Source organism: Schistocerca gregaria, chromosome 2, assembly GCF_023897955.1.
Source record: "Schistocerca gregaria isolate iqSchGreg1 chromosome 2, iqSchGreg1.2, whole genome shotgun sequence".
NCBI classification, from domain to species: Eukaryota; Metazoa; Arthropoda; class Insecta; order Orthoptera; family Acrididae; genus Schistocerca; species Schistocerca gregaria.
Genome location: NC_064921.1, coordinates 68,349,273 through 68,363,123, shown reverse-complemented (window position 1 = coordinate 68,363,123; position 13,851 = coordinate 68,349,273). Strand labels below are relative to the sequence as shown.

The 13,851-nt window shown below is 43.7% G+C and overlaps 1 protein-coding gene across 1 annotated transcript in view; it reads right to left on the bottom strand.

Moving 5' to 3' along the window:
* Window positions 1-13,851, bottom strand: part of LOC126336334 (uncharacterized) — a 1,038,948-nt gene that overhangs the window by 500,712 nt on the left and 524,385 nt on the right. The window lies entirely within an intron of this gene.

Here is a 13,851-nt window from a genome sequence, read left to right as displayed (position 1 = left end):
AAAAATTTCATTATTAAAAGCATTTTAAAGCTGAATCTATTAAAATTTAAATGTTTCTTATCAGTGAGAAATAAAAAAAATCGTGTATCACTGTTTGCAAACTCAACCCCTAAGGGGATGAAACAGGGTCAGACTGATTCACTGCGTCATCGTCGCCCAGCCCAAACAGCTATGTATAGTAACTTGGAGTCTGGAAAGGGTGTGGATGTTATATTGTAGGCATCGTCTAAGAAACGACTGTCCGAAATTTCACGCCTAAGAGGGTTAAATACTGGATGAAAAGCGTTATGGAAAAATGTCACTGTTAACGGAATTTTGAAGCTGGAACTAAAACAGTGGGTGAAAGTTTCTTTAAATAAGGGTAATAACTAAAGAAGTACTAAAGTATTTTTAAGTCTAGTTCTATGACCACTGGTATTTGAATTCTCGGTTAGAAATAAAAAAAAGTTCATTTCAGTGTTTCAACCCCTAAGTTAGTGCAATAGAAAATGAAATTTTTTAAGAAAATGTTACATTACAAAATTTTAAAGGTAAATTTATGAAAATTGTTATTTCACTTCTTGGTTAGATATAAAGAAATTTTTGTTAGGGTATGAAAGTTGCTATGGAAATATCTGCACAAGAACGCAAAATGCACAGTTAACAAAAACTTTAGAACCCAACTACCAGAATCGCTTCTTGCTCACAAGAGCATTCTGAAAAGACCATGGTTATATGGCCTTAATTAGTGTGAAAGCTCAGAAGATGTTGCAATTTGCGAACAACATTTCGATTACATAAAATAATCTCTGCAGGCCTTACAGTCCATGCGAGCGAAGTAGTGGGCACTAAGATAGTTATCCTTAAATCAAGTCGGACAGCTGGAAAACGCTTAGTTATAACAGTGGAGCTATCTTGATCCTTCTACAAGCAATGCCCTGCTGTAAACAGACTTATGACTTACGTTAAATAGCGGCACAAGGTCCACTGTTGACGTAAAGCGTGTGGCTCCTCCCCAACTGATACCTACCTTGTGGACTCAGTTCTACGTCACCAAGAGTGTCCGCACGATCAACATGGTGTTGTGGTTTCGGCTTACGTTCGGCTTATGTACGTCATTGGAGTCTTTCACTCGTCCAACATCCTACGCGGGAATGTTATCTGAGGAATGTACAAATAAACTAGAAATATCTTTAGTTCTTAACAAGCTTAGAAAATTTTTGTTCCCTGACGCTACTTTTAATTCCATATAGCACTGACAAACCACTAGAACGTGTGAATTTATCATGTGCTCCAACATTTCCGAACCGGGAAACATAGTTTACACAAAAATAAAATTCTCATGTGATGATCATATCAATTAAAAAAATGAGTTTCCTTGCTAACAATACTAACGTCGGTACTACGACGGTCTCTTTGTGGAATTTTCGGGTAACGGTACTAAAATTGCAAATAAATGAAGTAAGAGCAGAATGCATTCCGTAAAGAGCAACAGACCCATCGTGTTATCACCGTTACAAAATATGTATCAAGTAAGTCCCGCCCTTGGCCTCACTTGCCGATTACCGAGCAAGGTCATAAAGACACTGACTCATATTCGGGAACACGGAGTTTCATATCACCGTCTGGCTATTCCGATTTAGATTTTCCGTAGATTTCCTAAACTGGCTAGGGCAAATGCAAAAGGATACTGTCGATATCCTCTCCCACCTTTCGCCAAGTCTAGCTTGTTCCCGATCTCTACTAAGGTCGTCATCGAGTGAACATTAAACTGTAGTCTTACTTTTTCGTTGATGAGTTAGTTTTTCCTGCACTCGAGTGGTACATAAATCAGCTAGATTTAAATTTTACTGTGTACTTCATTCCACTACGTTCCAAAAGAAAGCCTCTCCACGTTATTTACTATAAAAGAAATATGTTTACAATTGAAGAGTATGATCATATTAATCTTTTTCTAAAGATTATTTTAGCTAACTGTACACATGAAATTTAGTGTAAAGTTCATTTTTTGCTATGAAAGGAATCATATAAACGTGTTTAAACTGATGAAATGCTAAGTAACTGCAGGTGTTCGCGAACATGACAGCAGCTAGATTGGATATCATGTAATAAGTAATTAAATATGGCTCCGTTCACAACCGGTATTGTAAAATCTTGTACGGACTACAGGCAAAAGTAGTAAACATACATGCCAAAACCTAGGTATATCTTGTTCAAAAATAGATATTGTCGCGGAGAAGGTTTAAATTGTTATACTGTCTCGCTTAAACAACTGATGGAACAGTTCCAGCATGCTTTATCGCAGGTTAAGTTTTGAACTGCATATTAAAGTAACCAATAACTTGGCGTTCAAATACTGGGACTATTAAGTAGAACAAAAATAGTATTCATATCCGTTATCTAGGTAGCACACATAAATAAAAACTTTCAATTTTAATACTTCTAGGACACTAGACGTAACCAAGGAGGTTTGGGGATATTTATTTCGTCATTATACATTTTGGAATTTGCTACGTAAGTCTACATTATGATTGGCGTTAGGTCCCGATTTTCATTCAGATACAAAAGGCAGCTCTCACTTGAAAATAAACTTCGCTTAATACCTAAAGAACATGGATGTATGAAATACTATCTTCTAGAACTTTCCAGGCGATACTTTTTCACGCCCCATAATCCGTGCGGTTCATCATGATTAGAGACGTAGATCGAAATTTACTGTAGCAAGAAAATCTGCACTTCTGTCGTTTCTAACTCTCTTTCTGATTTGTATGTTATAATTTGGGTTGCACCTGGCCGGTAGCGAACCTTTGCCTCGATCCGTGTCTCTGATCACCGAAAAACATGTCATGACTGGCACGAAACATCTCTGTATAAGCTGCTTTCTTTGTAGTTAACTTTGGTATATTCTCAGAGTATGTAATGCATATTAGTTGCCTCTACTTTAGCACAGATCTACGTCATTACTGAACGAATAACAAAGCCAAACTAAAGACCGCCACAGAAATCTTTGACAGTATATTACCAGAAAACCTCTTGTTGGGCACGAGTAATGCCTTTAGTAGTGACTAAATGCAAGTTACGCTATACAGCATCAGCACTGTCCATTGGATTGCGTTAAGTGGCGTCTCATACTTATACCAGAGAAACATCATAAAAAGCTAAACAGCTTTCTAAATAAACAAAAAAAAAAAAGATTTAGCTCTCAAAGCTCTTTTCACAAATGAGCAATGTTTTACCACTTGCCTATTCAAAATTCTAAGCAGAGTTCATTTGCCTATTTTTCAGAAGGACAACATATGGTTCAACGTTCTGTTTGCACTTGTCAGTTTCCCAGTAGGGAGGGTAATCTATAGACTCCTTGTGGACAGATACAGCACATAGCGAAGCCACCCACATTGCCCCTTACAGTACCAGTAAACAAAGATAGAGACTGAAATAAAATTAATCCATATAATCCAATTACAGATTCGTGATGCTGAGGCGATACGTTTCTTGATCACGGACGTAATAACAGCACAGTTAAAGAGCTCCCTAACTAAATCAATCGATTTGAGTAGAAAAACCAATCCTGTCTAGACAAAAATCCCCACGATTTCAAGCACAGCGAACTGCCGTTCACATTCAATTAATACTGAAAGTGTAAAATATGGCAAGTTTTCTTAAAGTTTTGATCCGTTACTTTCTAACTACCAAAGAGTGAATGACATCAATTGTTCGGACGTTCGAGGCATTTGCAACCAAACAGGCGCTGTAACATAAACTTTAGGAACGACCGGGACACACTGCCAGTTTGGATCCATAAGATCCATTAGCAACGTCCGCAGCTCGTGGTCTAGTGGCGGGAGTTGCTGCCTCTGGATCACGTCGCCCTGGGTTCGATTTCAGGCCGCGTCGGGGATTTTCTCCGCCCGGGCACTCATTATCTCATCATCATTGCCGGCCGCTGTGACCGAGCGGTTCTAGGCGCTTGAGTCCGGAACTACGCTGCTGCTACGGTCGCAGGTTCGAATCCTGCCTCGGGTATTGATGTGTGTGATGTCTTTAGGTTAGTTAGATTTAAGTAGTTCTAAGTCTAGGGGACTGATGACCTCAGATGTTAAGTCCCATAGTGCTCAGAGCCATTTGAACCATCATCATCATTCGGGAAGTGGCGAGCTTGGAAACAGAAAGACAGGAAGTTGTACGGGCGCTGGTGACCACGGTATTGCATCTCCCACAAACGAACATGGTCATCCAGTGCCACCTCCTCCCCTGGCTAAACTGGCTTGGGTACCTCTTTGCCTCCCGCACTGCTGTCCGAGTTAACAACCGACTTGTGGGCCCTCGTTGTAGGCTGTCGCTTGAAGATGTTAGACGAGTCGCTGTGTGATCAGCCTCAAATTGGAAGTTATCAGTATCTAAAAACACTGTTGCCTCTCTACCACTACAGAAGCAGCCACGTGCACGGAACAGGTGGCAGTCCAGTAGACTAACGTGACAGGTGGCTGGAAACGTGCAGCTACTGTGGTAGCTGCTACTGAGCAGAGGTACCCAATGTTTTGCTCGCATCCAGCAACGCGAGTCTGCGAACAGTGATGCACTAAGATTCAAAATGCCACCCCTGTTTCTGTTAATGCACCTAGATTCTCGTGGTTTGTATTCCTCATTTCCGAGGTCCATCTCTTGCAATTAGCTCTCATTCTCTCTGTAGGCATTGGCTTTCGATTTCGTTGTGTGTACTGAACTTCTTGATGTGTTTGTCATGTGTAATATCAGAAAGGCAGCTCGCCAAATCTTTCTTTATTGGATAAAAGTAATTGTTTGACAGGCTTACCTCTCTTTATGTTCCTATTGGTTTACATCATACTTTTATTTGTAACTACGCTGGAGGCTTCTCACTTATTGTAACTTACCCTGTCCCTTTTCTTGATCAATCGTATCATCGACTGGGCAACAAACTCCTGCAGGGGAAGAAGATGAATGCCTTCGCAGTCGAGGGACAGAAAATCAGCAGATGAGTGGCATTCGCACTGTCTGGCAGGGAACTCGTGTCAGGTAATCTTGCATTATTTTAAATCTCAATCGCTACTGACGTGATTACAGCAACAAGCACTGTAGCACTCCGTTAGGCCCAGGTGATAAAATTCCAGCCGCTTCAAAATCGGACGACCGTTTCCAAGAAAAAAAATCTGTATTGGAGATCTGAAGCACCATCTATACTAAGGTACTAAAGTAATGGGAAGGCTGTATGCACATAAAGAGATGGCGGTAGTATCGTTTACTCAAGGTATAAAACGGCACTGCAATGCCGGAGCTATCATTTGTACTCACGTGATTCATGTGTAAAAGTTTCTGACGTGATTGTGGCCGCAAGACGGGAATTGAAAGACTTTGAACGTGGAGTGGCAGTTGGTGCTAGACGCATGAGACATTTCTTTTCGGAAATCGTTAAGGAATTCAATATTACGAGATTCGCAGAGTCAAGAGAGCGCCAAGAATACCAAATCTGAGGCATTACTTCTCACTTTGGACAACGGCGTTTGCCTGGAGCAACGGCGTTTGCCTGGAGTTGCCAGTGCTAACAGACAAGCGATGCTCCGTACAATAACCGCAGATATCAAAGTGGGGTGTATGAACTAACGTATCTGTTAGGACAGTGAGGTGAAATTTAGCGTTAATGGGCAGTGAAAGCAGACGAAGGACGTTAGTGCTTTTGCTAACATCACACCATAGTCTGTAGCGCCTGTCCTGGGCTCGTGAACATGTTGGCTAGACCCTAGACGCCTGGAAAACCGTGGCCTGGTTAGATTAGTCTCGCCTTCATTTGGTAGGAGCTGATGGTATTGTTCGAGAATGGCGCAGTCCGCATGAAGCCATGGACCCAAACTGTCAACAAGGCACTGTGCAAGCATGTGGAGCAATTGAACGGAATGGATAGTGTCTTAAAAATATGTTGTAAGATGAAAAACAGCAAAAGTAAAACAACGGTACTGAAATATAGTTGAGTTAAATCAGACGATATAGAGGGAATTATATTAGGAAATGAGGTACTAAACTAGTCGATGAGTTTAGTTATTCTGAAAAATAGCTGATAGTGGCAGAAGTAGGAAGGGTGTATAAAGAGGACTGGCAATAGCAAGAATAACATTTCTAAAAAAGGGAAATTTGTTAGTGTCCTAGCGTACGCCTTCGCCAGCACACCGATCGGCACTAGGAAACATTGTAAAGTAGGCGCTGAACCAAGCGCGCCTATGACAAGACCAAGTTACGCCCCCTGGCTACGTGCCAATAACGCCCCCTGGGCAGCGTGCATATACACTCCTGGAAAAGGACAAAAGAACACATTGACACCGGTGTGTCAGACCCACCATACTTGCTCCGGACACAGCGAGAGGGCTGTACAAGCAATGATCACACGCACGGCACAGCGGACACACCAGGAACCGCGGTGTTGGCCGTCGAATGGCGCTAGCTGCGCAGCATTTGTGCACCGCCGCCGTCAGTGTCAGCCAGTTTGCCGTGGCATACGGAGCTCCATCGCAGTCTTTAACACTGGTAGCATGCCGCGACAGCGTGGACGTGAACCGTATGTGCAGTTGACGGACTTTGAGCGAGGGCGTATAGTGGGCATGCGGGAGGCCGGGTGGACGTACCGCCGAATTGCTCAACACGTGTGGCGTGAGGTCTCCACAGTACATCGATGTTGTCGCCAGTGGTCGGCGGAAGGTGCACGTGCCCGTCGACCTGGGACCGGACCGCAGCGACGCACGGATGCACGCCAAGACCGTAGGATCCTACGCAGTGCTGTAGGGGACCGCACCGCCACTTCCCAGCAAATTAGGGACACTGTTGCTCCTGGGGTAACGGCGAGGACCATTCGCAACTGTGTCCATGAATCTGGGCTACTTTCCCGCACACCGTTAGGCCGTCTTCCGCTCACGCCCCAACATCGTGCAGCCCGCCTCCAGTGGTGTCGCGACGGGCGTGAATGGAGGGACGAATGGAGACGTGTCGTCTTCAGCGATGAGAGTCGCTTCTGTCTTGGTGCCAATGATGGTCGTATGCGTGTTTGGCGCCGTGCAGGTGAGCGCCACAATCAGGACTGCATACGACCGAGGCACACAGGGCCAACACCCGGGATCACGGTGTGGGGAGCGATCTCCTACACTGGCCGTACACCTCTGGTGATCGTCGAGGGGACACTGAATAGTGCACGGTACATCCAAACCGTCATCGAACCCATCGTTCTACCATTCCTAGACCGGCAAGGGAACTTGCTGTTCCAACACGACAGTGAGCGTCCGCATGTATCCCGTGCCACCCAACGTGCTCTAGAAGGTGTAAGTCAACTACCCTGGCCAGCAAGATCTCCGGATCTGTCCCCCATTGAGCATGTTTGGGACTGGATGAAGCGTCGTCTCACGCAGTCTGCACGTCCAGCACGAACGCTGGTCCAACTGAGGTGCTAGGTGGAAATGGCATGGCAAGCCGCTCCACAGGACTACATCCAGCATCTCTACGATCGTCTCCATGGGAGAATAGCAGCCTGCATTGCTGCGAAAGGTGGATTTACACTGTACTAGTGCCGACGTTGTGCATGCTCTGTTGCCTGTGTCTATGTGCCTGTGGTTCTGTCAGTGTGATCATGTGATGTATCTGACCCCAGGAATGTGTCAATAAAGTTTCCCCTTCCTGGGACAATGAATTCACGGTGTTCTTATTTCAATTTCGCCGCCGTCGACCAAGCTGCCTCAATCTCCCAGTCTCAGTACCTCAGTCCGCACTGCACCTGAATACCTCGCACTGTGCTTTAGTCTTCCACGGTGATAGTCACCGTCTCACACCTCAGCTAGCTGTAAGGGAACGTTAGTCATTGTACATAGGTGTGATGTGGACACGGACAAGATTGAAGAGTTAGTACATGTTATTTGATTGCTGTTAACCACAGAACTACAGACTCGACGTCACTAAAGTTAAGTACTCAATTGGCTCCTGTAATAAAGTGCATTTTAACCATGTGTGCATTTTGTGCTATAGTGAGAGGAAACCTGCTACTCACCTGTCATACCACACTCTCCTCATCCAGTCAGTAACCACAAAACATTACAAGAGGGTACAGCCAAAACGGTTTGCATCGAGTATAAATTTAAATTTAGTTAGTCTTCTCTAAAGGTATTTCTCTTGAGTGAAGACTTGTGCGAAAGTGAAGAATGGACGATAAACAGTTCGAACAGGAATAGAGCACATGGTGCTACTGAAGATCGTTGAATATTAGATAGGTTGATAAAAAAAAAGGTGAGAGTTATTGAATACGATGGGAGGAAACAAAAATGTATGGGAGGAACTGACCAAAAGTATGGTCTCGCTGATAGGACACTCCTCGAGACATCAATGGATCGCCAGTTTGCTAATTCATGGAAGTGTGGGAACAAAAATGGCAGAGGCAAACTAAAGCTTGGAAACAGTTACTTCAAATGGATGTCGACTGCAATAGTTCCGCAAAGGTGAAGAGTCTTGCACAGGATACACTAGCGTGCAGAATTGCATCAAACCAAACTTCGAATTAAGGATGCCGCTTATCGCTAAAGCAGTCGGTTTTCTATTATACCGGTCTTTTGATCCGCTGTTTACCCTGACTGCTCTTTTTGGCTGTTATTTCAAGTAATAAACGTACATACGGAACAAAGATTGAAATATTCTAAGACTCCTTCACATCTTTGCGTTATATATGTTCGGAGACATACAGAATCAAAATACCAAATAAAACAAGTAAATAAAGAAAACTTAGTCCGCTGTTGTCCTCGATGAGTAATGAAGAGTTTAATGCTAAAGAAAAATCACTAGTATTCTCCAACTAATTCTATGTTTTGAAACTCTACTCAAACATTATGTTGTAATCGAGCGTCATACCACAATTCGAGCATTACGAATAGTCAGTGCTAAAACTAAAAACTGTTATTGGAGAACTCTATTTTTCGTGTTAAGTTCTCAGTTTCCAAGGGCTACAAGCAGATAAAGGCATACATATTACATAGATATAGGCAGCATATCACCTGCTTCCAGTCTTTATTATAAGCTGTGAATGAATCGTTAAGTTTTTAATTTATTGTTATCACCATAATGTCCTGGCAGACAAATAATACGCTTTTTGTTGTGGTTGGCAGGAGAGCCAACCGTATGGTTAAAGGAGGCCGGTATGCACGCGTTTCAGCTCACGCAGGCTGACGTGAGGTCTGGAACATGACAAGGGAATTAGAATTGAGAAAAATGGACGTAGCTCGTGGAATACTTAACTTTAATCCATTCATGGAGAACGTCGCTCTTTATGGTACATGATTCACAATATCAATAGTACGGATACTGGCGCCTTGCTAGGTCGTAGCAAATAACGTAGCTGAAGGCTAGGCTAACTATCGTCTCGGCAAATGAGAGCGTACAAGTCAGTGAAACATCGCTAGCCATGTCGGCTGTACAACTGGGGCGAGTGCTAGGAAATCTCTCGAGACCTTCCGTGTGGCGGCGCTCGGTCTGCAATCACTGACAGTGGCGACACGCGGGTCCGACGTGTACTACCGGACCGCGGCCGATTTAAAGGCTACCACCTAGCAAGTGTGGTGTCTGGTGGTGACACCACATTTTTGAGTAGATTTTGTAGCACTCTTTTTCTTCAACTATCTTAAATGAAAAAGCTGTTTTGTAATCAAATATATTCTTTTACTTCTCAAAAAGAATTTGTATATAACTAATATTTTGCTGACAAAAATAAAAAATAATCTTCCAAAAAATTCAAATGAACAATTTAATAGCAGGAATATATATAAGGAACAAATACATGAAATGACTTAAATTTTCATAATGACTTAATCTGTTCGCCAATATTTACTGTCCAGTCCGTTCATAAGTACTCGTTGTATGGTGTGTGTATCTGTAAGTTGACTCCTGTGATCTGAAAGTATATGATTCAAAGACGATACTTATATTTCAGAGGTCATAAATCTTCCCACCGAAGCTACATATTTTTGGACTACAAAATGACATGTCTGGCGTACACATTTTTCTCTGCTCCCAAAAAACGGCAACATCATTGCTTCTGGAAGTACAGGACGTTGAAAGTAAAGTTCTGTTTCGTTGGAAACGAACTTTCAGGCTCTACTAGCCCACTATTAGCTGATGAGGTGACGGCCAAAGTGTGTTTGCAGTTCTAACGTCCACGTTTTGAACTAAAGTTGAAAGTTTACCAACTTTTTTATTTACCTTTTGGGTGAAATTCATTAACGGCAGTGAGAGTGTTCACATACATTTTATAAAGCATGGATCTGATAGTACAGAATTACAAAGCAAAAGGTTCTGTAACAATTTTGCCCTTCTGACTTTAATAATGCTTAGAAGTATGTGAGATAATACTGTTGGTACACTATGCTTAGAATAGATTCGTCTTAATGCACTTTCGGGAGTGGTCACTAGGAGACTAACAATACTTTCTTTAATGTATTCGCTTCCAGAAATCTTCGTGGCCTAGCAGAAAGGCTAAAAAATATCAAATATTTCTGACAGCACTTCTGAGCAATGCAACACTTCCAAACTACGGTTGGTGCCATTCCGTATTGCAACTGATGACCAACAATAACAGGGAGGAAATACCATACATACCAGATGAGGCAAGTCTTGCACACTTCAAGTACACGCATTCCCTCTAACAGACCACGCGACAGGGCTACAGGTGCATTATCGTTTCAGGCATGTGTTTATTACTCGTTTGTAACTGTCGACGGTGTTATTGAAACATTACTGACTGCTTTTCTCATTTTCTGTAATACCCCAATAATTCAAAGCAACGGAAATTTTACGAACAAATGTTACTCTAATTTTTAAAAAAGTTTTATTTTACAAACAAAAATTTTAGCATCGCTGCTATGAAAAACTAATACACCTGTTTTTTGAGACGGTCATTAGTAAAAACTAAAAAGTAAACTATTGTAACGAACTCCAAACAAATACCGAAAAATAATTGATATTCAGAACTTAAATACCGGTACCTGTTTCAACCGGTCGGTTTTTCCTGCTCTTACTTCGGACTGAAGCCCACAACAACACTCTTCCTACTATAGTCCACGGATGGAAAAAAATCGCAAAACCAAGAAGGAGTTATGCGACATAAACGAAAGTTGGTAGGCGTGTTCTTACATCTGAAATATTATGTATATTCCGATACGGCGCCAGTCGCGTAACAGTGGCGCTAGTACCGCCACTATGAGGATGCAAATTAGGTTTGCTTTAAGTAGGTACCTTTGAGACTGGACGCGGTGAACTATTGTTAGTCAAGAATGCCTTTAAGGCGACAAAGACGCAATTATCAGCACATGACTGATTTTGAACGGAGACGTGTAATAGGGCTACGAGAAGCTGGGAGTTCCTTATGGGATACTGCAAAAAGACTTGGCAGGAATGTAGTCACTGTATATGACTGCTGGTAGCGGTTGTCACGAGGATGTACGGTCGCAGGACGACCAAGCTACGGACGGCCATGGTGCACTACCGAAAGGGCAGACCACCGCGTTCAGCGTGGGACTCTGGCACATCATACTGAATCTGCAGCAGCAATTTGAGCAGCATTTGGAATCATAGTGACACAAGGCAGTGTTTCAAACCGATTACTTCAAGATTAGCTCCGAGACAGACGCCCTGTACCTTGCAGTGCACTAACCCCAAACCGTAGTCAATGGCGACATCAGTGGTGTCAAGCGAGAGCTCAGTGGAGGGCAGGGTAGACATCTGTTGTGTTTCACGACGAAGGCTGTTGCTGTTTCGGTGCCAGTGATGGCCGTGTGTCGGTTAGAAGATGGCCAGTTGAGAGCCGGCAACCAACCTGTTTGCATGCTAGATTCACTGGGGCTACACCTGAAGCTATGGTCTGTGGTGCGATTCCGTGGCCGGCCGGAGTGGCCCTGCAGTTCTAGACGCAACAGTCTGGAACCGAGCGACAGCTACGGTCGCAGGATCGAATTCTGCCTCGGGCATGGATGTGTGTGATGTCCTTAGGTTAGTTAGGTTAAATTAGTTCTACGTCTACGGGACTGATGACCTCAGAAGTTAAGTCGCACAGTGCTCAGAGCCATTTGAACCATTTTTTGCGATTCCGTATGACAGCAGTAGGTCTGTCGTGGTATCCCACACACATTAACTGCAAATTTGTACGTTCGTCTGGTGATTCGACCTGTTGTGCTACCATTCAAAAACAGCATTCCAGGGAGTGTTTTCAACCGAATAACGCTCGCCCACGTACCGCTGTTGTAATCCAACACGCTCTACGGAGTGTCGGGTTCCTGCCTTGCATGCTCGATCACCAGATCTATCTTCAGTCGAGCACATATGTTACATCATCGGACGACAACTGAAACAGCATTAACAGTCCTTTTATTAACCGACCAACTCCCACATGCATGGAAATCCATCCGATAAACTGATATTCGTCACCTGTAGAACACAACGCATGAACGTCAGCATGGTGCATTCAACATGCAACAACTGATTATTAATGTATCATTGTTTCAAAGTTGCTGGGTCTTATCTCGCACTAACATTTTTGCGATGTTAATCGCTTAAATATGTTATCCAAACAAATGTATTTCCGATATTTCATTACTCTACACTAATTATTTTTTGGTTTTGGGATTTTTTCCATCAGTGTGTATAATTATGCACAGTAAGTAGTATTTCATATTTGCTGTCCTGCCTGGGGGCCAGGACTATAGATGGATTGCAGTAAGGGCTACTCCGGACCTCATCATATTTAATTTTAATCACACTTCACATTTTCTTCAGTAGGAAATCGCAAGAAACGGGGAACTGCTGTAGTACGTAGGAGCGCTGGGTAGGATTGCAGGCTGAAGTGGAGCAGAGTGCAACGACACTTATGACCAGTCACTCTGCGCTGACAGCGACGCACAAATGGGAGGAGAGCGGCCATTAGCCGCCCCACGCCTGTACTCGGCGGCTCTGAATGCCGGGCGCGCCGGCCTTGTGCAAAGCGGGGCGCGGCCGGACAGCCATTGTCCCCTGCCACAGGGAGAGCCGCACCACACAAAACGATACGCCCGTTTACCGTACACATTTCCGGCACATGGAGAACGCACGGCAGCACGCCCTGCGTGGCTCAGAGTATTTTCTGTAGGTGGACCTATAACGGTGCCTTACACCGAGCTCACAAAAGTCATGAGATACCTCCTGCTATTGTGTCTGACCTCCTCCTGTGAGGCGCACTGCGGCTATTTGAGGTGGCACGGACTCGAAAAGTTCCCCTGCACAAATACTGAGCCATGCTGTCTCTATAGGCGTCCATAATTGCGAAGATATTCCCGGTACAGGATTTTGTGCACGAACTGACCTCTCGATTCTGTTCCGTAAATGTTCGATGGGATCCGTGATGGGCGATCTGTTTAGCCAAATCATTCACACGGATTGTTCTGAAAGTTCTTCAAAACAGTCGCGAACAACTGTGGCTCGGGATGTGGCGCACTGTCATCCACAAAAATTCCATCGTTGTTTGCGATCATAAACTTCCATGAATGGCTGCAAGTGGTCTCCAAGTAGCCGAACATGACCATTTCCAGTCAATGATTGGTCAATTTGCACCTGAGCACCCATTTCATTCCATATAAATACATCCCACACCATTATGGAGCCACCACCAGCTTACAAAGTGCCTTCTTGACAACTCAAACTCTGCCATCAGCTCTTATCACTGAAATAGGGACTCATCTGATTGAGCTACGTTAATCCAGTTGTAAAGGGTCCAACCGATGTGATCAGCCAACGACGCCGAGAAAATTGCGCTGTGAATGTTGTCACTGTGGACACACTGGTGAAATAGCAGAAAGGGCCACGAAAACACCA